The following is a 12,386-nucleotide window of genomic DNA, read 5'->3' as shown; positions in this document are numbered from 1 at the left end:
TGCCTCTGCGAGTGTCGGAGGGCTGCCTCTGTGAGTGTCGGAGGGCTGCCTCTGCAAGTGTCGGAGGGCTGCCTCTGCAAGTGTCAGAGGGCTGCCTCTGTGAGTATCGGAGGGCTGCCTCTGCGAGTGTTGGAGGGCTGCCTCTGCGAGTGTTGGAGGGCTGCCTCTGCGAGTGTTGGAGGGCTGCCTCTGCGAGTGTTGGAGGGCTGCCTCTGCGAGTGTCGGAGGGCTGCCTCTGCGAGTGCTGGAGGGCTGCCTCTGCGAGTGTTGGAGGGCTGCCTCTGCGAGTGTTGGAGGGCTGCCTCTGCGAGTGTTGGAGGGCTGCCTCTGCGAGTGTTGGAGGGCTGCCTCTGCGAGTGCTGGAGGGCTGCCTCTGCGAGTGCTGGAGGACTGCCTCTGTGAGTGTTGGAGGACTGCCTCTGCGAGTGTCGGAGGGCTGCCTCTGCGAGTGTTGGAGTGGAAAACTACGTCTTGACCGGCAAATTTTTTAGATTTGGGGTCTAAGTATGAAACCTGGTTCTGTTTTTTTCGGGTAACTTTACTGAAAATATTGCAGCTGTAAAATATTATTGCTCAATGTCACCAATATGTGACCCCAGTAATGTTGCTTCCTCCACTAAGGGGTTAAACACATGGTTAATGTCCGGCAGCAGAGCTGATACTGAACAACTCGGGAGCGACATTTAATTAAGATTCCCGAGCATAGTTTAAAAGGCCATTAAATACAAAATGTTTCTTTCTTGATTCAATCATGTTTAATTATCAAGTTTGCTTGATTTTCTTAGTATCCTTAGTTGAAGGACCAGCACTGCGCTACTGGGAGCTAGCTAAACACATTGGGTGAGCCAGTAACAAGAGGCATATATATGCACCTAACAATTAGCAACTAGGTAACAGAAGTGCATAGCTGCTCCTGAGCCTACCTAAGTATGCTTTTCCACAAAGAAAATCATAAGAAAGAAGCAAATTAGACAACAGAAATAAATTGGATATTTTTTTAATCACATGCTCTTTATGAATTATGAAAGTTTAATTTTGACTTTACTACCTCTTTAACTATGCTTTTAACCCCTTAGCTTTGTTTAAAGGGATATTGTGAAAACATGCAATTTTTGCATTACTGATCCAGTAATGGAGTTAAACACATAGTTAAAGGGACAGTGTACTGTAAATTTTCCCCCTTTGTATTCTCAATAATCTATTATACTTTCTGGAATGTGTAAAATTGTTTACAAATAACTGGTTTAACTTTATTTTGTCAAATGAAATAGCTACAGTATCCCACAAAAGTGAGTACACCCCTCACACTTTTTGTAAATATTTTATTATATCTTTTCATGTGACAACACTGAAGAAATGACACTTTGCTACAATGTAAAGTAGTGAGTGTACAGCCTGTATAACAGTGTAAATTTGCTGTCCCCTCAAAATAACTCAACACACAGCCATTAATGGCTAAACCGTTGGCAACAAAAGTGAGTACACCCCTAAGTGGAAATGTCCAAATTAGGAACAATTAGCCATTTTCCCTCCCCAGTGTCATGTGACTCGTTAGTGTTACAAGGTCTCAGGTGTGAATGGGGAGCAGGTGTGTTAAATTTGATGTTATCGCTCTCACACTCTCTCATACTGGTCACTGGAAGTTCAACATGGCACCTCATGGCAAAGAACTCTCTGAGGATCTGAAAAAAAGAACTGTTGCTCTACATAAAGATGGCCTTGGCTATAAGAAGATTGCCAAGACCCTGAAACTGAGCTGCAGCACGGTGGGCAAGACCATACAGTGGTTTCACAGGACAGGTTCTACTCAGAACAGGCCTCACCATGGTCGACCAAAGAAGCTGAGTGCACGTGCTCAGCGTCATATCCAGATGTTGTCTTTGGGAAATATACGTATGAGTGCTGCCAGCATTGCTGCAGAGGTTGAAGGGATGGAGGGTCAGCCTGTCAGGGCTCAGAATATACGTCACACACTGTATCAAATTGGTCTGCATGGCTGTCGTCACAGATGATGCACAAGAAAGCCTGCAAACAGTTTGCTGAAGACAAGCAGACTAAGGACATGGATTACTGGAACCATGTCCTGTGGTCCAATAATACCAAGATAAACTTATTTGGTTCAGATGGTGTCAAGCATATGTGGCGGCAACCAGGTGAGGAGTACAAAGACAAGTGTCTTGCCTACAGTCAAGCATGGTGGTGGGAGTGTCATGGTCTGGGCCTGCCGGCACTGGGGAGCTACAGTTCATTGAGGGAATCATGAATGCTAACATGTACTGTGAAATACTGAAGCAGAGCATGATCCCCTCCCTTCAGAGACTGGGCCGCAGGGCAGTATTCCAACATGATAACGACCCCAAGCACACCTCCAAGACAACCACTGCCTTGCTAAAGAAGCTGAGAGTAAAGGTGATGGACTGGCCAAGCATGTCTCCAGACCTAAACCCTATTTAGCTGTGGGGCATCAGGTGGGGGAGTGCAACGTCTCTAACATTTACCAACTCTGTGATGTCGTCATGGAGGAATGGAAGAGGATGCCAGTGGACTCCATGCCCAAGAGGGTTAAGGCAGTGCTGGAAAATAATGGTGACTACACAAAATATTGACATTTTGGGCCCAATTTGGACATTTCCACTTAGGGGTGTACTCCCTTTTGTTGCCAACGGTTTAGACATTAATGACTGTGTGTTGACACTGTAGCAAAGTGTCATTTCTTCAGTCTTGTCACATGAAAAGATAAAAATAATAAAATATTTACAAAAATGTGAGGGGTTTACTCACTTTTGTGGGATACTGTAAGTCTCCAGACTTAAAGAAAACCTGCTCGGGCAGAGGGAAGAATTTAATGCAGGAATGATAAACATATTAAAAATAAAAACTTAAATAAATGTATGTGTGTACTGTCTGCTCAATCTACAGATTAATGTGTCATTCTATAAAAACACATTCTTTGTCATCAATATAACTTATGAAATTCAACAGCTAAATAACTTAATAAATACCAGACACCACATATTACAAATGCAATATTGTTTTTTAGCATGTGATAAAACTCACTAAAAGGACCCAACTATATACTGGATTATGTTAGGAAGTAACGTCACCTGCTCAATAATTTAAAGTTAAAAAATAATAAGAACTTTTGCCCTAATAAAAATTAGTCAAATCCATAAACCAACAAACACACTAATAATGCCCCTTAAAGAGACAGACACATATATAACTAATTAATTGCTCACATGTAACCTCTGCATTTTTTTTCATTAGAGGGACATAAACCCAAAATTTTTCTTTCTTGATTCAGCTAGAATAAACAATTTTAAACAACTTTCCAATTTAGTTCTATTTTCAAATTCTCTTCCTTTTTTTGTTATTCTTTGTTGAAAAGCAGGAAGGTAAGTTCATGAGTGTGCACGTGTCTGCACTGCCAATATGGCAGCAGTTTTGTAACAATGTTATAAATTAACAAGAGCACTAGATGGCAGCACTAATTCCTTTTTTTTCTAGACTTTTCTGCACGCGACCTATCTTGATATCTCTTCAACAAAGCATAAGATGAGAACTAAGCAAATTTGATAATAGAAGTAATTTGGAAACTTTTTTAAAAATTGCATTCTTTATCTGAATCATTAAAGTGAAGGTAAACTAAAACGGTCTGTAATAAATAATTTAATATATCAAGCAAAATTAATAGTAGTTTCATTCATCAATATTTATATATTTCAATTTTACCTTAGATATTTTATTTTTATAGCATCAATTCGGCTATCCGAAAATCAACCCGTCATTTTTTTTTATTTTTTTTTTATAAACAACGATCACATTGTTTAGACAGCCAATTGATTCTTTGGCCGTTAGGCGGCCGTCAATTGACGTAATCATGGGGTTGTTCAATATGCGCATGCGTAACTTCTTGTAGTTGTTAGTGGCGAAACGAGCGTGTACACGTTTCGCGCATGCGCATTAACAATTTCATTTGTCAGGCATAGTTGAAACCGCATCGCAACTCAAGCGGTAACTAAGGGGAAACATTTGTATCGCTCCTTTTACTTAACGCATGCGCAAAGGTGATGGTGAAGTAAGGAGGTGCATGCGCGGTTACTAGATGCTCGATGTGCACGAGCTTAGTAGACACGTATAGAGCAGGTGGGACCACTCTATACGTCACTATATTAGAAAGCCGGAAATGTTGAATAGGAGGAGAATCGGAAGGCAAAGGTACTAAAAATTTAGGTTGAAAAGTATATAAATAAATAATGTTTTTAAAAAAAAAAACCTAGCGACTGGATTTTACATGGTTAGAGGATTGTAAATCAGAATTATGAATGCCAAAACTTTACCTTCACTTTAAATAAAAATGTTGGCTTTCATCACCCTTTAATTGTGCACATTTGGATTTTGGATTATGAAACTGGGAGCTTAATTATGCAGATAATTTTGTAAACATAAAATATCCCAAACAGGGATATAAAAGCGCGCTGAAAAAATGCAAACAAAAGTCATATAAATTTGACAAACAGAGTCAATGTGCAACACTACCGTGAACCGGCTTGTGAGTGTGTCCTTAGAATAAAAAGTTTCTGTGAATCCGTGTAGGTGTTTTTCTTCTTAGATGCAATAGTAGCGTGAAAGCAGGCAGCTCCTCTTGGTCCCGGAGAGTAGGGATAACTGCTGGAAAATGAGAGAAAGAAGAGAAGGCGCCACAATAGCGTAATATTGTCTGGTTATGTGGGTAACAATATATGGACAGGTAATATGCTTACCAGAACAAATGGCACTGTGCTGTGACCAGTGTGTGACAGCTTGCTAGCACTTAACAGTGGCTAGTACACTGGGGAGAATGCGTTCCTTGGAGTCTTTTCTGGTACCCCCTGGGCAGACTTCTCTTAGTGCTGGTGATTTCAAATGAAGTAATGGACTTGGCGTGTTGTTGTATTATGATGGAATACCACAAACACGGACAACTTCTTAATTATAATAGCTTTAATATGACGCGTTTCTCAACCCCAACTGGGTCGTTTCCTCAGATAAAAGCGAATACAAGTAGTTACATTTGTTAGCATTATATACACATTGTATCTTAAAAAACAGGAAGTTGTCATAAAATACTTGTCCAATGAGAATGCACCCTCAGCTGCGAAAGGCCAGTCTCGGCCACCAGCTGTCACAAATTAAAAAACATTACTAATTGTTATACTATATATGAAAGGAATAAATAGGTAAATAAATAAACCCTTTATGAGGACTCTTTGTGTTTTCTCGGAACTGTTACAACCTATCCAACAGGCATACTGGAAACATGCATCCAATTGTTTCATTGGTGCTAATACTAGAAATCCTCAGTATGTATTCAAAACCTACGGCCCTGCAGAAGAAACTATTCCTATATGGCCAATATAAGATTTCAAATGGCTATGTGTGTGATCGAATGTCCTATGTGATGTCCACGTTGTATTAATATCCTATAAACTTGTAGATCTGTAGAAGGTACTCCAACATAGTTTAACTAAAGTGTAATAATTGTTATGTACCTTGAAGTTTTGTAAGATGTTCTTACGCTATATTTCCTAAATGATGAAAAATGGACATTGCATATTTGATCTGTGAATTAATCGCTGTATTCGACATCCACAATTGTCTGCTGTATATGATGTAATATTCCCTATTTGTATTTTTTTTAAAACTCCAATTTTCTATTTGATCCAATATGGTATGCCTGTTTGTTTGATAGTAATAAAAATTGGTGTATGTGTGAACTTGTACCTAATAGCAGAGTATCTGCTGAGATGTATATATATATGGGGAATATATGTAAGTAAATTGTCACTACAATGGATAAATAGATTATGTGATAAAGAAATATAGTGGAATAGTAGGTGTATGATATAGATATTTGAAATTCATTGAATGCCTATGAATTAGTGAAATCATATCACATTATCATGGTTTGAAAGTGTGAATACCATTGTTAAAACGTGGATCATAACCTATACGCTATAATCACCATGATAGTGAAACAACTGCAAATTGTGTGTGTAAACAATGATGTTGCTGTAGGTAAATGGTGTGGATGCAAGGTGGGAAGTGGATATTAAATCTATCATGAGTGGGATCAAGCTCATGGATATGTAAATAGGTGTAGAATGATGTGTGAGTGTATGTGATAGTTGGGTATTGTGTAGGACCTGTAGACAAGGCTTTAACAAGAGCCAAAAACCTAAATAGAGAAGACATCTTATCAGACAAAAAAACTATCAACACAGAAACTACATTTGGAAAAGAAACCATTTTCATAACACAATATAACTCTGACTTCTATCAAATCCAAAAAATACTGCATAAACATTGGCATATAATACAAAGAGATCCTGTTCTTAAACACCTAGTAAAGGATACACCTAAAATTGTCTATAGGAGAGCGCCCACACTCAGAAATCAGCTAGCTCCCAGTAAGAAAGTAAAACATAAATCAACCAAAAAAACATCACACCACTTGAACAGAAACAAAGGGCTTTTTGGCATGTATGGAATTTATAAATGTGGAAAGACAGGTTGTGGATCATGCAAAATTATAAGATCAGGTACAAAAAATTTCAAGTCCACAGTTACGGGTGAGTTATTCCAGATCCCCATCTTTTTTAATTGCAATTCATCTTTCACAGTTTATCTCATGGAGTGTGTATGTGGCCTCCAATATGTAGGCCGCACCTCCAGGAAGCTGAGAAACAGATGGGGAGAACATCATCGCAACTGCAAAAATTCTAAAAAAAACAAAACAAAATCAAACATAGTATACCCAATCATTGTTTAACCAAACACAATGGGAACCCATATATTTACAAATATATTCCTATTGATTTTGTTCCCAAAAGTTCAGATTACAACAGACTCAATAGACTCAGACAACGTGAGACATATTGGATCTATCGATTGAAGACACTACATCCTTATGGGCTTAACGCAAATTTGGATTTGGCAGCCTTCAATTGATAGATCCCCACAACCCACCCATGTTTTCACACTCACCTTTATCAAAATTAAATCTGTCCACATTTTTACCCTAACACCCTCTCCTTTACAGGTCCTACACAATACCCAACTATCACATACACTCACACATCATTCTACACCTATTTACATATCCATGAGCTTGATCCCACTCATGATAGATTTAATATCCACTTCCCACCTTGCATCCACACCATTTACCTACAGCAACATCATTGTTTACACACACAATTTGCAGTTGTTTCACTATCATGGTGATTATAGCGTATAGGTTATGATCCACGTTTTAACAATGGTATTCACACTTTCATACCATGATAATGTGATATGATTTCACTAATTCATAGGCATGCAATGAATTTCAAATATCTATATCATACACCTACTATTCCACTATATTTCTTTATCACATAATCTATTTATCCATTGTAGTGACAATTTACTTACATATATTCCCCATATATATATACATCTCAGCAGATACTCTGCTATTAGGTACAAGTTCACACATACACCAATTTTTATTACTATCAAACAAACAGGCATACCATATTGGATCAAATAGAAAATTGGAGTTTTTTAAAAAATACAAATAGGGAATATTACATCATATACAGCAGACAATTGTGGTTGTCGAATACAGCGATTAATTCACAGATCAAATATGCAATATCCATTTTTCATCATTTAGGAAATATAGCGTAAGAACATCTTACAAAACTTCAAGGTACATAACAATTATTACACTTTAGTTAAACTATGTTGGAGTACCTTCTACAGATCTACAAGTTTATAGGATATTAATACAACGTGGACATCACATAGGACATTCGATCACACACATAGCCATTTGAAATCTTATATTGGCCATATAGGAATAGTTTCTTCTGCAGGGCCGTAGGTTTTGAATACATACTGAGGATTTCTAGTATTAGCACCAATGAAACAATTGGATGCATGTTTCCAGTATGCCTGTTGTTGGATAGGTTGTAACAGTTCCGAGAAAACACAAAGAGTCCTCATAAAGGGTTTATTTATTTACCTATTTATTCCTTTCATATATAGTATAACAATTAGTAATGTTTTTTAATTTGTGACAGCTGGTGGCCGAGACTGGCCTTTCGCAGCTGAGGGTGCATTCTCATTGGACAAATATTTTATGACAACTTCCTGTTTTTTAAGATACAATGTGTATATAATGCTAACAAATGTAACTACTTGTATTCGCTTTTATCTGAGGAAACTACCCAGTTGGGGTTGAGAAACGCGTCATATTAAAGCTATTTTAATTAAGAAGTTGTCCGTGTTTGTGGTATTCCATCATAATACAACAACACGCCAAGTCCATTACTTCATTTGAAATCACCAGCACTAAGAGAAGTCTGCCCAGGGGGTACCAGAAAAGACTCCAAGGAACGCATTCTCCCCAGTGTACTAGCCACTGTTAAGTGCTAGCAAGCTGTCACACACTGGTCACAGCACAGTGCCATTTGTTCTGGTAAGCATATTACCTGTCCATATATTGTTACCCACATTACCAGACAATATTACGCTATTGTGGCGCCCTCTCTTCTTTCTCTCATTTTCCAGATAATTTTGTGTTGTTTTTTTAAAGTAACATTTAAACTTCAGGGGTATTACCAGCAGAAGTATTTTGGAATTATGGAAAAACAGACTGACACAGACGAAAACAGATAGTGGTTAACCCCGTAGTTACATACAAACCTTTGTAGAATCATATAATGCTCTATTTTTTTATTTAAAATGCACTAAATGGGGTTTGTAATTATGATAAATAGAAAATAGAAAATGTTTACAAAGGAAAAATCAAACCTCTAACATACATAGCCTCATTTCAGCCATTTGCTCACTAGTTTGGATGTACTGAAAATAAACATATTACAAATATACATAGCTGCATCAATAACTCACTCAGAGCTATTTATATAATGAGCCAAATACTCCTATGTTTAATTCCTTTACCAAGTGAATATATTTTAAGATCTTACAATCTATTTATCTTAACAGTGGAGATTTTTTGTATTTCAGAAAGTGTAATAGCGGGTGTCAGGGCTTTTCTAATCATATCTGCAATGCAAATATTATATTTTATAATGTAAACACAGCAGATGAGCAGGTTTTGCTTGTTATATTTAGTAACATAAATATCAGGGTAAAAATAACCTTTGTTACAATTAGAATTTTCTATACTATAACATACAGTAGTAAATAAAAATATCAATATATAGTTAGTTTATAATACAAATTACACTTATTTCTTTAAAGGTACACAGAATAATTATATGCTATATCAGGCACTTAAAAGAGTATTTAAACTCTTAAAGACACAGTCTAGTCAAAATCAAACTTTCATGATTCAGACAGACAATTTTAAACAACTTTCCAATTTACTTTTATCATCAAATTTGCTTTATTCTCTTGCTATTCTTCGTTGAAAGCTAAACCTAGATAGTGTCATATGCTAATTTATAAGTGCTTGAAGGTCGCCTCTTATCTCAGTGCATTTTGACAGTTTTTCACAGCTAGACAGAGCTAGTTCATGTGTGCCATATAGATAACATTGTGCTCACTGCCGTGGAGTGAGCATTAGCGCCGGAGTCAGCGCTAACTGGCTAAAATTAAAGTAAAAATAACTTAGATAAGGGGGCAGACTGCAGAGCCTTAGATACAAGGTAATCACAGAGGTAAAATGTTTTAATATAATCATGTTGGCTATGTAAAACTTTTGATATCAAATTTACTTTGTTCTCTTGGTATCATTTGAAAGGCAAGTAGGCAGGCTCAGGAACAGCTAGTGGCTCTGTGGAGTAGAGGCACTGGCAGAAGTCACTTACGCTTAAGCTTGGCCACTTACAGTTTATGTGAAATACTAAATTCAAACCTTGACCTGAATAATTGCAACTGATGCCCAGTTGTCCCACTAGCTTGTGTTTTCTGTGACTGCATAATAAGTTGTTGCTTTCTAGGTGGTAGGCTGTGGCGGCTTTCACTACTGGTGGTCCCGTGAATGACAGTGTGTCCACCACTCGTACTGCTAAGAGTGGGGGGTTGGTCCATTGCCCTGGCTATGACTGATGTACTTGCGGGAGAAGAAAGCCTATGATTTTAGGGGGCAAGCCCATTTAAAGAAAATGTATAAAAATTGGATTTAGAATTAATTGGGTATTTAGACTGGAAAAAGGGTATAACAGAATAAAGCTTTTACTCTATTCAGGTTAGACTTGTGCAGCAGAGAAACATTTGTTTTGGAAGAATCTTTCAGAATGAATATTCAGAAAAATGTGTTTTCCGAATATTTATCCGCTGCATTATTTGGTATTAGATTAGTTGTAAAAGAAAACATTCTGAATATTGTGTAACATTTACATTCATTTTTGTTAAAACAAATATAACTGTTGCTTTGCTACAGGAGAAAAAGTTCCACTGTAGTCGTATACTTACCTATAGTGCACTGGGGGAGCTGCGCAAATCCTGACCCTTCTTTACAGAGACCAGGCCAACACTAATCGGAGGCTTAGCATGGCGGACCCCAGGGTCTGCACTAAAAATAGAAGGTCCTGGGAGCCACCACGCTAGGCCTCTTGTAAGTGTGGCTGGGGGTCTGTGAAGAAGAGAAGCAGGTTAGCTCAGCTCTTCAGCGCAATTGCTAAGTATTTTAATTGCTGCAGGTGAACTACTTCATCTGTAGCAGGGGAACATGTACATTTGTTTAACTCCTTAAAGACCTGGGCCTCTCCCTGCCGCAATCTCACTATTTCTGCATGACCCACGAGTGGGGCTACGCTACAGAAATTGTTTATTTAGAGTAGCAATAAGTGGGAAGGAGGGAGAGCGGTGGAGGGGGAAAGAGGGAGAGGGAGCTCTTATAGTGGATGAGGGATTAGAGGGTGGGAAATTGATCTGGGAGGGGGTAGGTAATGAGGGGGGGCATCTACACTACAGCAAAAAAATGTTTTTATTATTATTAGTTAGAGGGGGGAGGGGTTAGAGAGATTTTTGGGAGGGATCAGGGAGGTGGGAAGATAAAAGGGGTAATCCTACAATAAGGAAAATAATAATAATAAAAAAAAGTGTAAAACTGCATACTGGCCGACTGTCTGCCAGTACTTAAGATGGGGGTGACCAGTGGGGGGAGGGTAGAGAGCTCTTTGAGAGGGATCACTAAAGCTAAAATTAACCTTACAAGCTACCTAATTAACCCCTTTACTGCTGCTAATAATAAAAGTGTGGTGCTCAGCTCAATTAGCGGCCTTTTAATTACCAAAAAGCAATGGCAAAGTCATATATGTCTGCTATTTCTGAACAAAGGGGATCCCAGAGAAGCATTTACAACCATTTGTGCCATGATTGCACAAGCTGTTTGTAAATAATTTTAGTGAGAAACCCAAAGTTTGTGAAAAAGTTAACAATTTGTTTTATTTGATTGCATTTGGGGTGAAATGGTGGCATGAAATATACCAAAATGGGCCTAGATCAATACCTTGAGTTGTCTACTAAAAAAATAAATATAGTTTTGATAGGTAAATACAAAAAGCAAGGCTCTATTTCTGTTTAAATGTAGTGATGGCAAAAATGATCTGGTCTTCTAGGGAAGTCGTAGTCTGAAATGCCCGGTCCTTAAGGGGTTAATAAAAACAAATGTAACTATTCCACGAATGGTGAATATTTGTTTTATTTAAAACTAGACGAATACCGAAAATCACGGGTGCCGACTATTTGAAATACAAATTATATTTAATATTCGAAATGAAAGATTCGTCCAAACTGAACATTTCGTACATGCACACGTTTAATTACTTGCGTTACAAATAAGTAGTGTAATATCATATTAAAATAATTTCTTAAGAATTCTAAATTTAAATATAAATGTTCAGAATAAATTAAGTTTGTGCTGTTTTATTACGTTTACGTTTACTTTCAATACTAATTTGATTTTAATTGTTACAAAAGAATATATTTCTGATATACTAACTAATGTTTTAAAAGATAAAATTATATTTTCGGTGGAATGCATTATATTAATCCACTTTTACAAATATACTTATTCAATAATAATAATTCTAGTGAAAATACTATTATTAACCCCTTCGCTACCAGGGATTTCAGAAAAAAACTTGCCACGTACTAGAGAATTTTTATCATTTTGCTATCACTCCATTTAAACAGAAATAGAGCCTTGTTTTTTATTTATTAAAGAGACTATGGCTCTACTTATATCTGAGAAGGGTAGTTAAAATATATATACATCTTCACTGGATAGTGAAGTAATATTTTGTCACAAAAGGTGCTATGCATCAACTTGAAGTATTTATTTACTATTCCAACATAAAGCTGGACAGGATACATACAACAGCACT

This window comes from Bombina bombina, chromosome 3 (assembly GCF_027579735.1).
Source record: "Bombina bombina isolate aBomBom1 chromosome 3, aBomBom1.pri, whole genome shotgun sequence".
NCBI lineage: Eukaryota > Metazoa > Chordata > Amphibia > Anura > Bombinatoridae > Bombina > Bombina bombina.
Note: the sequence above shows the minus strand (reverse complement) of the source record.